Here is an 18252-nt window from a genome sequence, read left to right on the forward strand (position 1 = left end):
AGTATAAGGAAGAGCTTGCTCGAGCCGCAGCAGAGACACTGTCCAACGCGAAACGCGAAATGGCTCTCAAGGCAGGTCCCAAGTATTCCAAGGTAAGTCAAAATGTTTGCAAAGCCAAAAATACGTGTGATGGAAATGAACTTTGTAGCGTAACCTAGATACATTGCGCAGAAATGAACAGAAACACTGCCTAACGCTTTGGCAATTTAACACGATGTGATGGTCCCATGTGCTGCATTCTGAGCCTATTGGTCAAGGAAAGACTGAATACAATATACGCTGACGGAACTTTCCTTCAACGTGGTGTGCATACGAGTCCACAAAGGATCAACGGTGGTCGCTGGATGGGTATGACATAGCAGTTGGGGAATGTCCGTTAATTCCGTGAGCTCCAAAGGAGGGAGGGAGGAAGAGTCCGGTAAAATCTCGCCAAATCTCATTTAAGGGGGAGGGGGGCTAGCGATTAAATCTCACTTCAACTTTTTAATTCACAGAATACACGTTATTATAACGGATAACACTTCCTTTTATAAAATTAAACGCCGGCCGCTGTGGCCGAGCGGTTCTAGGCGCTTCAGTCCGGAACCGCGCTGCTGCTACGGTCGCAGGTTCGAATCGTGCCTCGGGCATGGATGTGTGTGATGTCCTTAGGTTAGTTAGTTTTAGTAGTTCTAAGTTCTCGGGCACTGATGACCTCAGATGTTAAGTCCCATAGTGCTTGGAGCCATTTGAACCATCTGAACCATAAAATTAATCCCTAACATAGACAATGCCAAAGTGCCCAACAATCTTTACGGCCTTCCAGAACTCAACTGGAGACTTGACACATGAGCGTGGTCGGAATTTCCCAGTATGAACCAGGTGCTCCCAAGTGTCAGATTTCATTCGGCGAGGTCCTGCCACGCAGGTCGAAATCACTGCGTGTCAGTCAGTGAGTCAGTAGTGATATTCCTCAACACATATAAAGCCGATGTTACCGGATTCAACATGAAATTGCATGAAAATTTTTACATTGCTTATGTTAAGCAGCATCCGGACAAGCCGAAACAAACATTCCAGCAAGAAGTTAATTGTTTTAGTAAGAAACTAAGCTGAGGTCCACCAACAAGAATTCTCTTAGTTGTCATATAAATCAAGAGACTGAAAAGCTACGTAATCACACGGTTCAAAGGAAGGTTGTCTTTCATCTGCAAAACACTTAAAGGTTTACTGACAGTTAATGTATATAATAGATCAATAAAAGGTCAGTTTTTCAGGGATCCGTCAAAATGGTTAATACTATTTTCACCGAGTCTTTTGGTCCATCTATCTCTGCGGGATACTTCCAAATGCCATCTCTTTGCTTCGTTTGTGGAACTGCAAAAATACAGGTCAACACTGCGTGCAGTCCTGCGAGCACCTGTTGGTCAGGGTTCGATCATCGTGTGATGATCACCTGTCAGGCTGAGGAACTGATGCGCATTACGGACGATTGGCTGGAAAGCCAGCACGAGAAGGGTGTAGATCCGTCAAATGATTGTCTTCCTGTATTACCAAAACACATGGATGGCTTGTGCCCATTCATAACAGTAGAGGAAGCGCACGAAAGCCCATTGAATGAGTGAAGAATATGAAAGGTGGTGTCGCAGATTATTTTGTATTTGCTTATATGAAAAGTATTTATAAAAGCCAAGATATGTAGTGAGCCATTTGGCATTTTTCGAGAGACTTTGTTTAATTAAACTCGTTATAGCGCACCTTAAACGTAGTTATCATTTCCACCTCTAATTTCACATAGAAAAGGTACGCTTTGTATATTTTTACTGGTATGAAGCAAAAACATGAAATATCCAATAAATTTAATTGTTTAAAAATTGTAGGGTAAATCTCACATGCTGGTAAGCGGTGTCTCCGCCACATCTCACCAAATCTCACCGAGAGGCGGTGGAGGCACCAAATTTAAAAAAATATCCTCACGTAATTAATGGATGTTCACTGGCCGGTCACCCGCATACCACATATTTTCAATGAGCGATGTGACAAATTAATGTGCGGGCTTGGGAAACAGAGGTGTTCACAGTCGTCTGAAGATGGCTTACAATTCCCTCCTGCTCTCACTGACCTGCAGAAATATAACTTGATTATCAATCTCGCCGTTTGCCCTCTATACCGTTGAACAGTGGAGGCTGGTAGATCGTAGTCACCATGGCAGCATCTAAATGCATATGGTCATCAATGCAAGACAGGGCGAAGCCGGACTTGTCGACAGATTGCTCAGCATTCTGTTGGCACAGAGAGGTCCACACCCCTTGTTGTGCTCCAGCACTAGGTCAACCTTGTGGACGAAGCTGCACCGTCCACTATGCTCACGTGAACATTCTGTGCTCAGATCATATGGCGAGGTCCAACACATTCTGATCTACGCGCACGAGCTACTTTTAACTACTGGTTACACAAACACACAAAGTCACACAACTCACTATACGAGCCGAAATGATACTGTACGACAAAACTAAGTTCCGAAACTGATCACTCTTGCTTCTTCAAATTCACTAACGCACTAATATTGCACTCCTTGTCCACATTCGTAGTCAATGGCCCTAATACACTCCTGGAAATTGAAATAAGAACACCGTGAATTCATTGTCCCAGGAAGGGGAAACTTTATTGACACATTCCTGGGGTCAGATACATCACATGATCACACTGACAGAACCACAGGCACATAGACACAGGCAACAGAGCATGCACAATGTCGGCACTAGTACAGTGTATATCAACCTTTCGCAGCAATGCAGGCTGCTATTCTCCCATGGAGACGATCGTAGAGATGCTGGATGTAGTCCTGTGGAACGGCGTGCCATGCCATTTCCACCTGGCGCCTCAGTTGGACCAGCGTTCGTGCTGGACGTGCAGACCGCGTGAGACGACGCTTCATCCAGTCCCAAACATGCTCAATGGGGGACAGATCCGGAGATCGTGCTGGCCAGGGTAGTTGACTTACACCTTCTAGAGCACGTTGGGTGGCACGGGATACATGCGGACGTGCATTGTCCTGTTGGAACAGCAAGTTCCCTTGCCGGTCTAGGAATGGTAGAACGATGGGTTCGATGACGGTTTGGATGTACCGTGCACTATTCAGTGTCCCCTCGACGATCACCAGTGGTGTACGGCCAGTGTAGGAGATCGCTCCCCACACCATGATGCCGGGTGTTGGCCCTGTGTGCCTCGGTCGTATGCAGTCCTGATTGTGGCGCTCACCTGCACGGCGCCAAACACGCATACGACCATCATTGGCACCAAGGCAGAAGCGACTCTCATCGCTGAAGACGACACGTCTCCATTCGTCCCTCCATTCACGCCTGTCGCGACACCACTGGAGGTGGGCTGCACGATGTTCGGGCGTGAGCGGAAGACGGCCTAACGGTGTGCGGGACCGTAGCCCAGCTTCATGGAGACGGTTGCGAATGGTCCTCGCCGATACCCCAGGAGCAACAGTGTCCCTAATTTGCTGGGAAGTGGCGGTGCGGTCCCCTACGGCACTGCGTAGGATCCTACGGTCTTGGCGTGCATCCGTGCGTCGCTGCGGTCCGGTCCCAGGTCGACGGGCACGTGCACCTTCCGCCGACCACTGGCGACAACATCGATGTACTGTGGAGACCTCACGCCCCACGTGTTGAGCAATTCGGCGGTACGTCCTCCTGGCCTCCCGCATGCCCACTATACGCCCTCGCTCAAAGTCCGTCAACTGCACATACGGTTCACGTCCACGCTGTCGCGGCATGCTACCAGTGTTAAAGACTGCGATGGAGCTCCGTATGCCACGGCAAACTGGCTGACACTAACGGCGGCGGTGCACAAATGCTGCGCAGCTAGCGCCATTCGACGGCCAACACCGCGGTTCCTGGTGTGTCCGCTGTGCCGTGCGAGTGATCATTGCTTGTACAGCCCTCTCGCAGTGTCCGGAGCAAGTATGGTGGGTCTGACACACCGGTGTCAATGTGTTCTTTTTTCCATTTCCAGGAGTGTACATGCCTATTTGGCGGCGCTCGTCTCAGAGGTAGCCGGTTTGAATCCTGGTGATGAAAGTAATTTTCACCACTAGTATTTGACAGGCAAGAGGAGGAGAGATAGCGGCATAAAGTTCCTGAGCACTATGCTTTGCACCGATGCCGGGGATTAAACTCAGAACCGCTTCACAGTGTCTCATGAAGTGAGGGCATGCGTAACTGTTGATGGTGATTCGTCCATCAGATGGGGACGTTTAAGACTGGAGCCCCATGCTGCTATTCGAGATCATTAAGCTATGTGGTGGGGCTTGTGGGGCGGCGGGTGGAATTTATTGGTTTATAAATGTAGAATGTAAAGTAGAAAAGTGCCGATTAACCATATGTGGGGCGGCGGGTGGAATTAATTGTTATAAAAATGTTCCTATTATTTATGCAGTCTTTTGCTGTTCTCAACACTGGCTCTCTAACTACAATATTGGCAACCAGAAAGTGATTAGCAAAACGTGAAGCCTGTAATTAGAATTCCTAGTGCCCACTTCATCTGAGAAATACACTTATAGGTACAGCTTATAGCTCTGAGGAATTAGGAGATTGTCTGGGATTCATAATCAAAAACGATTCTCTAAAAATGTTCATTATATTCTGAAAGTCACAGACCAAAAAGAATCCACACAATCCAACTACCAGAGCAGTTCAGAGTCTAATGCGCTGATGCAAATATAACTGTTCAAATTAAATGTTTAAGTGAATGCTCGCCATAATTTGATGATAATGTTCATCAAACGCCACGCTAAATAATGGTAGAACGTCTGTCCCACGACGGCACGTGAAAATACGACATACGCAAACTGAAGATAGACCATTAAAGTTGTGGTGTCACCGCCAGACACCACACTTGCTAGGTGGTAGCCTTTAAATCGGCCGCGGTCCGTTAGTATACGTCGGACCCGCGTGTCGCCACTATCAGTGATTGCAGACCGAGCGCCGCCACACGGCAGGTCTAGAGACACTTCCTAGCACTCGACCCAGTTGTACAGCCGTCTTTGCTAGCGATGGTTCACTGACAAATTACGCTCTCATTTGCCGAGACAATAGTTAGCATAGCCTTCAGCTACGTCATTTGCTACGACCTAGCAAGGCGCCATTACCAGTTACTATTGATGCTGTAAAACATGTACCATCAAGAGCGATGTTCACCAATTATGAATTAAAGTTAAGTATTCCAGTAGTTACGTACGTTCTTTGCTACCATAAATTCCTTGTCCTGTTCCAGACCTCACGCCAGCCTGCGTGAGCTTAAACGCGTGCCTTTCGGCTTCCTGTCATAGTGGATTGGCTGTCTTTCCATTCCACAACAATAGTCATCCCTGAATTAACACTTCACTCGAAAACGATTTCATGGTTACGCGTATCCTGAGTAACTTATTACGGCATCCGAGGTTGTTTATATCAATGATACCAACGCGACGCGACTCCCGGCACAGATGGTGTGCTATTCAGCGTCTGGGGAGAACTGGGGCCTTTTTCTCTCGCGCCGCGTTCTTGTATATAAAGCCGCGGTGCGGACGGCTAAGGGAACGCCTGATCAATTCCGCTCTCCCGACTAGCCGCTGGGCTAGTAATGCACCACTTTAAGTTATCGAATAAATCATTGCTTCCTTTGCTGATGGCCGATGAAGCTCTCAATTTAAATGTGCAATCAGCACACAGGTAAGTGATCATAATAAAAGTCTGACGTGGCTAAGTCCAATATTTTGGGCGAGAGAATTAATTTAATTACACTACACGCAGTAGACGAGCTCTGAACTTGCCATCTGGAGATACGCTATTGCTATAGTTTTATAGTTACTCAATTGAAACTTCTCACATCTTTATGATTATAGCGGATCTCCCTTCAACTTAAATTTAAGCATCCTAGCCTTATTTATTCGCCTACTTAATCTATCTTGCTTCCTTAATTTCTAAGACGAAAACCAGAAAATCATGAATTTCAGCTAAAATTTTAATTTGTGAGATCCAGAATACTGTTTCTACTAAATTATTATGCAAAATGAATCTAAATACAAATTTTTAAGTTTCTAGCTCTTTTCTGTTGCGCCAATGATTTTTACATAAAAACGTCCAAATTTCGAAAATGGTTAAAGTTATCGAACTGATATTCAACACATATTGATTTAGTATTACTCCTGACATGCTAGAAACGTTTCAGGTTATTTACTTGATTTTTAAAGTATTGCGCAACATTTATGACGTCAGAGCTAATCACAGCGGACTGGCTGGCACACAATGGAAAGACTGATGTGAATTTTATACGGCGTGAGTAGGCTGCTTCCCTACAGGCTGCGTTTTTACCTCTTCCTTCTGTCATCATCAGCAAAATTTCGATACCAGGTACCTTAGACGTAAATATATATAAAAAAAATATGTCAATTTCCAGCATTGACAGTATTATCATTACTCATTTAATTGACACACTCAGATTGAAAGAGGGGTGTTTGAGTTTTAACCTGTAGAGTATCAAATATGACCGCACTATAAAATTAGAAATGTGTAAAATGCACATCTGAACCAACAGCTGCTTTTATTTTAAAGCCATAGGTACATCTACCGGTTTCGATCTTGGACCATATTCACGGATGAAGGGTTAAAATGGTTTAACCTATCAAATTGCATTAGTCATTACTTAAAATCTGTAACGCATGTCATGAATGGAAATACAGGGTGGTCCATTGATCGTGATCGGGCCAAATATCACGAAATAAGCCTCAAACGAGAAAACTACAAAGAACGAAACTTGTCTAGCTTGAAGGGGGAACCCAGACGGCGCTATGGTTGGCCCGCTAGATGGCGCTGCCATAGGTCAAACGGATATCAACTGCGTTTTTTTTTAAATAGGAACCCCCATTTTTTATTACAAACTCGTGTAGTTCGTAAAGAAAGAGGGGCAGCAGCCTTTTCAGTAGTTGCAGGGGCAACAGTCTGGATGATTGTCTGATCTGGCCTTGTAACACTAACCAAAACGGCCTTGCTGTGCTGGTACTGCGAACGGCTGAAAGCAAGGGGAAACTACAGCCGTAATTTTTCCCGAGGGCATGCAGCTTTACTGTATGGTTTAATGATGATGGCCTCTTCTTGGGTAAAATATTACGGAGGTAAAATAATCCCCCATTCGGATCTCCGGGCGAGGACTACTCAAACTGGCGTTCTACGGATCGGAGCGTGGAATGTCAGATCCTGTAACCGGGCAGGCAGGTTAGAAAATTTAAAAAGGGAAATGGACAGGTTAAAGTTAGATATATTGGGAATTAGTGAAGGTCGGTGGCAGGAGGAACAAGTCTTTTGGTCAGGTGAATACAGGGTTATAAATACAAAATCAAATAGGGGTAGTGCTGGAGTAGGTTTAATAATGAATTTAAAAAAAATAGGAGTGCGGGTAAGCTACTACAAACAGTATAGTGAACGCATTATTGTGGCCAAGATAGACACGAAGCCGACGCCTACTACAGTAGTACAAGTTTATATGCCAACTAGCTCTGCAGATGATGAAGAAATTAATGAAATGTATTATGAGACAAAAGAAATTATTCAGGTAGTGAAGGGAGACGAAAATTTAATAGTCATGGGTGGCTGGAATTCGAGGGTAGGAAAAGGGAGAGAAGGAAAAGTAGTAGGTGAATGTGGATTGGGGGTAAGAAATGAAAGAAGAAGCCGCCTCGTAGAATTTTGCACAGAGCATAATTTAATCATAGCTAACACTTGGTTCAAGAATCATAAAAGAAGGTTGTATACATGGAAGAATCCTTGAGATACTAGAAGGTATCAGATAGATTATATAATGGTAAGACAGACATTTAGAAACCAGGTTTTAAATTTTAAGACATTTCCAGGGGCAGATGTGCACTCTGACCACAATCTATTGGTTATGAACTGTAGGTTAAAACTGAAGAAACTGCAAAAGGTGGGGATTTAAGGAGATGGGACCTGCATAAACTGACTAAGCCAGAGGTTGTACAGAGTTTCAGGGAGAGCATAAGGGAACAATTGACAGGAATGGGGGAAGGAAATACAGTGGAAGAAGAATGGGTAGATTAGATTAGATTAGATTAGATTTACTTTTATTCCAATTGATCCGTAGTGAGGAGGTCCTACAGGATGTGGAACATGTCATGTGCTTTGAGGGATGAAATAGTGAAGGCAGCAGAGGATGAAACAGGTAAAAAGACGAGGGCTAATAGAAACCCTTGGGTAACAGAAGAAATATTGAATTTAATTGATGAAAGGAGAAAATATAAAAATGCAGTAAATGAAGCAGGCAAAAAGGAATAAAAACGTCTCAAAAATGAGATCGACAGAAAGTGCAAAATGGCTAAGCAGGAATGGCTAGAGGACAAATGTAAGGATGTAGAGGCTTATCTCGCTATGGGTAAGATAGATACTGCCTACAGGAAAATTAAAGAGACCTTTGGAGAAAAGAGAACCACTTGTATGGATATCAAGAGCTAAGATGGAAATCCAGTTCTAAGCAAAGAAGGGAAGGCAAAAGATGGAGGGAGTATATTGAGTGTCTATACAAGGGCGATGTACTTGAGGACAATACAAGGGCAATCCACTTGAGGACAATATTATGGAAATGGAAGAGAATGTAGATGAAGATGAAATGGGAGATACGATACTGCGTGAAGAGTTTGACACAGCACTGAAAGACCCGAGTCGAAACAAGGCCCCGGGAGTAGACAATATTCCATTAGAAGTAATGACGGCCTTGGGAGAGCCAGTCCTGACAAAACTCTACCATCTGGTGAGCAAGATGTATGAAACAGGCGAAATACCCTCAGACTTCAAGAAGAATGTAATAATTCCAACCCCAAAGAAATCAGGTGTTGACAGATGTGAAAATTACCGAACTATTAGTTTAAGTCACAGCCGCAAAATACTAACACGAACTCTTTACAGACGAATGGAAAAACTGGTAGAAGCCGACGCCGGAGAAGATCAGTTTGGATTCCGTAGAAATATTGGAACACGTGAGGCAATACTGACCTTACGACTTATCTTAGAAGAAAGATTAAGGAAAGGCAAACCTACGTTTCTAGCAGTTGTAGACAGATAGCTTTTGACAATGCTAACTGGAATACTCTCTTTCAATTTCTAAAGGTGGCAGGGGTAAAATACAGGGAGTGAAAGGCTATTTACAATTTGTAAAGAAACCAGATGGCAGTTAAGGGAATCGAGGGACATGAAAGGGAAGCAGTGGTTGGGAAGGGAGTGAGACAGGGTTGTAGCCTCTCCCCGATGTTATTCAATCTGTATATTGAGCAAGCAGTGAAGGAAACAAAACAAAAATTCGGAGTAGGTATTAAAATCCATGGAGAAGTAATAAAAACTTTGAGGTTTGCCGATGACATTGTAATTCTGTCAGAGACAGCAAAGGACTTGGAAGAGCAGTTGAACGGAATGGACAGTGTCTTGAAAGGAGGATAAGATGAATATCAACAAAAGTAAAACGAGGATAATGGAATGAAGTCGAATTAAGTCGGGTGATGCTGAGCGAATTAGATTAGGAAACGAGACACTTAAAGTAGTAAAGGAGTTTTGCTACTTGGGGAGCAAAATAACTGATGATGCTCGAAGTAGAGAGGATATAAAATGTAGACTGGCAATGGTAAGGAAAGCGTTTCTTAAGAAGAGAAATTTGTTAACATCGAGTATTGATTTAAGTGTCAGGAAGTCGTTTCTGAAAGTATTTGTATGGAGTGTAGCCATGTATGGAAGTGAAACGTGGACGATAAATAGTTTCGACAATACAAGAATAGAAGCTTTCGAAATGTGGTGCTACAGAAGAATGCTGAAGATTAGATCGGTACATCACATAACTAATGATGAGATGAATACACTAAGCAGATTCAGAAGGATGTAGGTTACAGTAAGTTCTGGGAGATGAAGAAGCTTGCACAGGATAGACTAGCATGGAGAGCTGCATCAAACCAGTCACAGGACTGTAGACCACAACAACAACAACGTAAAGAAATATGAATGTTTCAGTTGGACTACTTTTCTCGCTTTGTGATATATGGCGCTGTAATAGTCACAAACATATGGTCCAATTGTCACAAACATATGGCTCACACTTTTAGACGAACAGTTGGTAACATGTAGGTTTCTTAAATTAAAATACAGAACGTAGGTACGTTTGAACATTTTATTTCGGTTGTTCCAATGTGATACATGTACCTTTGTGAACTTATCATTTCTGAGAACGCCTGCTACAGCGTGATTACCTGTAAATAGCACATTAATGCAATAAACGCACAAAATGATGTCCTCAACCTCAGTGCATTTGGCAGTAAATGTAACGACATTCCTCTCAACAGCGAGTAGTTCGCCTTCCGTAATGTTCGCACATGCATTGACAATGCGCTGACGCATGTTGTCAGGCGTTGTCAGTGGATTACGATAGCAAATATCCTTCAACTTTTCCCACAGAAAGAGATCCGGGGACGTCAGATCCGGTGAACGCGTGGGCAATGGTATGGTGCTTCGACGACCAATCCACCTGTCATGAAATGTGCCGGACATCCATCATGTTCGAAGTACATTGCCATTCTGTCATGCAGTGACACATCTTGTAGCAACATCGGTAGAACATTACGTAGGAATTCAGCATACAATACACCATTCAGATTGCCATCGATAAAATAGGGGCCAATTATCCTTCCTCCCATAATGCAGCACCATACATTAACCCGCCAAGGTCGCTGATGTTCCACTTGTCACAGCCATCGTGGATTTTCCGTTGCCCAGTAGTGCACATTATGCCGGTTCACGTTACCGCTGTTGGTGAATGACGCTTCGTCGCTAAATAGAACGCGTGCAAAAAATCTGTCATCGTCCCGTAATTTCTCTTGTGCCCAGTGGCAGAACTGTACACGACGTTCAAAGTCGTCGCCGTGCAATTCCTGGTGCACAGAAATATGGTACGGGTGCAATCTGTGTTGATGTAGCATTCTCAACACGGACGTTTTTGAGATTCCCGATTCTCGTGCAATTGGTCTGCTACTGACGCGCGGATTAGCCGCGACAGGAGCTTATACACCTACTTGGGCATCATCATTTGTTGCAGGTCGTGGTTGACGTTGACCTGTGGCTGATTACTTTCTGTTTACTTAAATAACGCAACTATCCGGCGAACGGTCCGGACACTTGGATGATGTCGTCCAGGATACCGAGCAGCATACATAGCACACGCCCGTTGGGCATTTTGATCACAATAGCCACACATCAACACGATATCGACCTTCTCCGCAATTGGTAAACGGTCCATTTTAACACGGGTAATGTATGACGAAACAAATACCGTCCGCACTGACGGAATGTTACGTGATACCACGTACTTATAAGTTTGTGACTATTACAGCGCCATCCATCACAAAGCAAAAAAAACTGGTCCAATTAAAACATTCATACTGCTTTACGTACTACACGAATATGTAATAAAGAACGGGGGTTCCTATTTTAAAAAAAACGCAGTTGATATCCGTTTGACCTATGGCAGCGCCATCTAGCGGGCCAACCATAGCGCCATCTGGTTTCCCCCTTCAAACTAGACGAGTTTCGTTCTTGGCAGTTTTTTCGTTTGATGCTTATTTCGTGAGATATTTTGCCCGATTTTCACGCACTACTTAGGGTTGGCAACATAGATCCTGGGGATGCCGTGCCGAGAACGCAAGTGGCAGGACTCTGCCGGGGTTTATCGAGCGAGGGGTGCGCCACCCTCCGTGTCTTCGCCCCAGATCAAACCACGCATATTCCTGGCAATGTGGACAGAAATTCTGATATATTAGATATTTTAGTCGCGAAAAACTTGGATCTCGATGCGGCGGCCACAGTGCACTAGGAGCTGGACTCCGACCACAGTCCTGTCGTACTGAATATCGCCAGTGTCGAAGACGATGCCAGGAGGATGACAAACACACAAGTTATCACAAACTGGGACAAATATACCTACCTGGTGGGAGAGCACATGGAGGAAATTCCCCCATTTCAGACGGAACGCGAAGTGGACGAAGCCATTGATAAATTCACTGGCATCCTCCACGTCTGTGCTAATGCAACTAGCGTCAGGATAACCAGTGATCCTGCCGCCAGGGACGTGCCCCCTGACACACGGGACCTCATAGTCGCCAAACATAGGAGACGTAGGCTGTGTCAACGCTACCGCGACCCAGCCGATCGCCGCCTGCTGCGGAGTCTAGAGGACCAGGTGAGACAACGATTACAAGAGCACAGGAGCCGCTGCTGGGAGAAGAAACTAAGATCCGCTGAAGCAGACATATCCAGACGAAAATACTGGAAAATAACCCGGCGGAGGAAAGATCCCACCAGAGAAAACAAACCACTCCACAGCGAGAAAGGTCTTGCATACGACGAACAAGAAAAGGCGGAAATAATCGCAAAATCATTGGAGTCATAATTCCGAACTCACGTCATCCACGATGATGTGAGCGATAGGCGAGAGGGAATAGTTTTCGGTCGAGTGACTCAGATAAGAAATACGCGCCCAATGACAGAATTCGTGTCCGTTAACGAGCTGACAAACTGCGCACTCATCAAGCGGCAGGGTAACCACAAAGCCCCTGGCCCCGACCGCGTCCGCACCCTACTCCTAAAACACCTTCACCCTCCTGCCACATCCTATCTAGCAAGCGTCTGTAACGCCTGCTTGAAACTCACATACTTCCCCTCAGCGTGGAAAACTGCAAAGGTCATCACCTTACCCAAACCCAATAAAAATCTGCTCCTTCCCGAAAGCTACAGGCCCATTGCTCTCCTAACTGGCCTGAGTAAAATACTCGAATAAATAATCCATTCACCTCTCTGTCAGGTCCTGACAGAATATCCTTACGCCTGAACAGTTTGGATTCCGCGCTGAGCATTCCACTATCCAACTATCCCTTCGCTTGGTAGAACACATTTGTCTGGCCAGGGCAAGGAGAGAAGCAACAGAAGCAGTGTGCATAGACATAGAAAAAGCATTTGACCGCGTCTGGCACGATGGCCTAATCTACAAACTAGATCAGACAGGGTGCCCAGTTCATATAACCTAGATCATTGACTCCTTTCTTATCGGACGTCAGTTCTTCGTAAGGAACGGAGACAAGTCCAACCAGACAGCAGGAGTCCCACAAGGTTCAGTTTTAGGTCCCGTTCTCTATGCCACATATACGACTGACATCTCTAGGCAGATTGTCGGAGAGATTGCTCTCTATGCGGATAACACTGCCATGTACAGAAGCAGTCGCAGTCTCCTCCTTATACACTGCCACCTCCACCAACATCTCGATAAACTAACGCTGTGGTGGAAAATAAAGATCAACCCCACAAGTGCCAAGAGATTTATTTCACTCCTAAAATCAGACTCCCTGATCGTCAACTCACCATTGACGGCCGAGACCGAACTTGGAGACATTCAGTCCTTTACCTGGGGGTCGAAATAGATCGGCGCCTAACATAGAACAGGCACTTCACTACTCCAGCAAACAAGGGCTGCGCCCTCTTCTGTAGGCTATATCCATTGTCGAAAGGCGATGGTATAGCCATCCAGTGCAAACTCCTCCACTGGCTCGAGCTCATACTTCCAGTCATCCTGTATGGCTTGAAGGTATGGTCTATGGCGTCAGACACAGCACTATCCTCCAGAACGAAGTTTTCCGTGTCATCTCAGGCGCTGGCAGATACGTCCCCAACACAAACATGAGAGACTTCCTAGGCCAACCCCCCATTTACACACTTATTCTAGAAAAAGACACAAAATTTTGCGAAACAATAAAAACTTCGCCCCACTTTCTCATACAAAATTTATGAAACGAACCACCAGAAGCTTTCCACAAACTCTCAAAATTAACCCTTACACGCCTCTTTAGAGACCAACAACACATACATTAAACACCAAACACAAACTTACGCACAGAAAACACGCAGACAACCCTAATCCCTCAGCTTCACGTAAACCCCTAGCGTATTCCTAAGTCAGACGGGGACAGCTCAGTTGTACTTGGTACTCAACCAGAACACCAATAACCTCCTCGTTCCCGACGTATAATGGGGCCGTATCTGAAGTTATTTCACTTCCGACGTGATTGTGCGCCTGCAATCTCACCTGAAGAGTCTTTTGTTTCAAAGCCGTTTTATGTTCCATTCATGTACCTTAGGACCTGTATACCACAATATACAAATGCTTTAGACCGAGCAAGATGGCGCAGTGGTTAGCACACTGGACTCGCATTCGGGAGGACGATGGTTCAGACCCGCTTCCGGCCATCCTGATTTAGGTTTCCGTAATTTCCCTAAATAGATTCACATCTACATCAACATCTACATGGATGCTCTGCAAATCACATTTAAGTGCCTGGTAGAGGGTTCATCGAACCACCTTCACAGTAATTCTTGTACAGCATGTGGGAAAAAATATCTTTCTGTGCGAGCTCTAATTTCCCCTGGTTTATTATGCTGATCAGTTCTCCCTATGAGGAGAAAGTTGGTGATTGAAATTTCGTGAGAAGATTATCCTGCAATGAAAGATGCCTTTGTTTTAATGGTGTCCACCACAAATCCTGTATCATTTCAGTGACACTCTTTCCCCTATTTCGCTATAATACAGAACTTGTTGTGCTACTTTGAACTTTCTCTGTGTACTCCGTCAATTCTATTTGGTAAGGATCCCGCACCGCGCAGCAATTTTCTAAAAGAGGACGGACAATCTATTGTAGGCAGTCTCTGTAGTAGATCTGTTACATTTTCTAAGCGTCTTTTCAAAAAAAACGCAGTGTTTGGTTAGCCTACGCCACTGCATTTTCTATTTGTTCCTTCCAATTTAAGTTGTTCGTAATTGTAATTCCTAGGTATTTAGTTGAATTTACGGACTTTAGATTTGACTGATCTATCGTGTAATGGAAGTTTAACGAGTTCCTTTTAGCACTCATGTAGATCACCTCACACTTTCCTTTATTTAGGGTCAATTGCCAATTTTCGCACTATACAGATATCTTTTCTAAATCGTTTTGCAATTTGTTTTGATCTTCTGATGACTTCATTAGTCGATAAAAGACAGCGTCATCTGCAAACAACCTAAGACGGCTACTCAGATTGTCTCTCAAATCGTTTATATAGATAAGGAACAGCAAAGGGTCTGTATCTCTACTTTGGGGAACGCGAGAAATCAATTCTGTTTTAGTCGATGACTTTCCATCAGTTACTGCAAACTGTGACATCTCTGGCAGGAAATCACAAATCCAGTCACATAACTGAGATGATATTCCATAAACACACAATTTCACTACAAGCCGCTTGCGTGGTACAGAAATCTAGAAATACGGAATCAATTTGAAATCTCTTGTCAATAGCACTGAAAACTTCATGTGAGTAAAGAGCTAGTCATGTTTCACAAGAACGATACTTTCTGAATTCGTGTTGACTCTGCGTCAATAGACCGTTTTTTCCGAGAGAATTCATAATCTTCGAACACAATACGAGGTGCATTCAAGTTCTAAGGCCTCCGATTGTTTTTCTAATTAACTACTCACCCGAAATCGATGAAACTGGCGTTACTTCTCGACGTAATCGCCCTGCAGACGTACACAGTTTTCACAACGCTGACGCCATGATTCCATTGCAGCGGCGAAGGCTTCTTTAGGAGTCTGTTTTGACCACTGGAAAATCGCTGAGGCAATAGCAGCACGGCTGGTGAATGTGTGGCCACGGAGAGTGTCTTTCATTGTTGGAAAAAGCCAAAATTCACTAGGAGCCAGGTCAGGTGAGTAGGGAGCATGAGGAATCACTTCAAAGTTGTTATCACAAAGAAACTGTTGCGTAGCGTTAGCTAGATGTGCGGGTGCGTTGTCTTGGTGAAACACACACGCGCAACCCTTCCCGGACGTTTTTGTTGCAGTGCAGGAAGGAATTTGTTCTTCAAAACATTTTCGTAGGATGCACCTGTTACCGTTGTGCCCTTTGGAACGCAATGGGTAAGGATTACGCCCTCGCTGTCCCAGAACATGGACACCATCATTTTTTCAGCACTGGCGGTTACCCGAAATTTTTTTGGTGGCGGTGAATCTGTGTGCTTCCATTGAGCTGACTGGCGCTTTGTTTCTGGATTGAAAAATGGCATCCACGTCTCATCCATTGTCACAACCGACGAAAAGAAAGTCCCATTCATGCTGTCGTTGCACGTCAACATTGCTTGGCAACATGCCACACGGGCAGCCATGTGGTCATCCGTCAGCATTTGTGGCACCCACCTGGATAACACTTTTCGCATTTTCAGGTCGTCATGCAGGATTGTGTGCGCAGAACCCACAGAAATGCCAACTCTGGAGGCGATCTGTTCAACAGTCATTCGGCGATCCCCCAAAACAATTCTCTCCACTTTCTCGATCATGTCGTCAGACCGGCTTGTGCGAACCCGAGGTTGTTTCGGTTTGTTGTCACACGATGTTCTGCCTACATTAAACTGTCGCACCCACGAACGCACTTTCGACACATCCATAACTCCATCACCACATGTCTCCAACTGTCGATGAATTTCAATTGGTTTCACACCACGCAAATTCAGAAAACGAATGATTTCACGCTCTTCAAGGAAGGAAAACGTCGCCATTTTAAGTATTTAAAACAGTTCTCATTCTCGCCGCTGGCGGTAAAATTCCATCTGCCGTACGGTGCTGCCATCTCTGGGACGTATTGACAATGAACACGGCCTCATTTTAAAACAATGCGCATGTTTCTATCTCTTTCCAGTCCAGAGAAAAAAAAATCGGAGGCCTTACAACTTGAATGCACCTCGTATATGTTCCAAAATCCTGCTGCATATCGACGTTAATGATATGGGCCTGTAATTTAGTGGATTACTCCTACTACCTTTCTTGAATATTAATGTGACGTTTTCCAGTCTTTGGGTACCGATATTTCGTCGAGCAAACGGTTTTATATGATTGTTAGGTATGGAGCTATTGTATCAGCATACTCTCAAAGGAAGCTAAGTGGTATACAGTCTGGTTCAAAATGACTCTGAGCACTATGGGACTTACATCTGAGGTCATCAGTCATCTAGAACTTAGAACTACTTAAACCTAACTAACCTAAGGACATCACAGACATCCATGCCCGAGACAGGATTAGAACCTGCGACCGTAGCGGTCACGCGGTTCCAGACTGTAGCCCCTAGCACCGCTCGGCTACAGCGGCCGGCCTACAGTCTGGACCGGAAGACTTGCTTTCATTAAGTGATTTAAGTTCCTTCTCTACTCCGAGGATATCTACTTCTACGTTACTCGTGTTGTTTGCTGTTCTTGATTCGAATTCTGGTATATTTACTTTGTCTTCTTTGGTGAAGGAATTTCGAAAGGCTGTGTTTAGTAACTCTGCTTTGGCAGCACTGGATTTTCTGCCACGTTTCGAGACAAAATTTCGTTGTTGAAACTATTATAAGCATCTCGCACTGAAGTCCGCGCTAAATTTCGAGCTTCTGTAAAAGTTCGCCAATCTTGGGGATTTTACATCTGTTTAAATTTAACACATTTTTTCATTGTTTCTGCAACAGTGTTCTGACCCGTTATGTGTACCTCGGAAGGTCAACTCCGTCGTTTGTTAAGTTATTTCTTCGGGATGGTTCCTGTGAAAGGGCACAGCCAACATCCTCCCCTTCCTTCCGTAATTCGATGGGACTCATGACCCGGTGTTTGGTCCCCTCCCCCGAATCAACCAACCAACAAATGCTTCAGGGAAGAAAGAGGTTGTAACACCCCTGTTTATATTCGCTGTACATTCGCCATTTTATTCCCCAGCAAAGTTTCATTTCAAAATGTGAAAAGCAAGGATGATGTATTAAAAATGTTTGCTGAATGTTGGGATAATGACTGCAAATGGGTTGTTTTTGGAAAACCTGTTGCAAGTACCACTGTCCTAGTAGCCACCCAGATGCGGACACCGGTGCTACCTGGACGGATAGCGGCGGAGGCGAGAAAAGAGTTAGCCAGACAGATGCTGTTGCCGTGCCAAAAATAGACTGCGCTAGGCCAGAATAAATGAGAATATCTGAAATTAACACTGATTACTTTTCCTTTAGAAAGCATTAGCAAGGTATTACGCGGCGCTGCTATTGTATTTTTCTCTGGAAGAATATACTTCTTTATTTGTTTTCAGGAATTCATCATTTTTCTTTTACAAGTTGAAGGTATACAAGTGATTAAGTGACATTTATTTTCAA

The sequence above is a fragment of the Schistocerca cancellata genome, chromosome 2 (genome assembly GCF_023864275.1).
Source record: "Schistocerca cancellata isolate TAMUIC-IGC-003103 chromosome 2, iqSchCanc2.1, whole genome shotgun sequence".
Taxonomy (NCBI): Eukaryota; Metazoa; Arthropoda; class Insecta; order Orthoptera; family Acrididae; genus Schistocerca; species Schistocerca cancellata.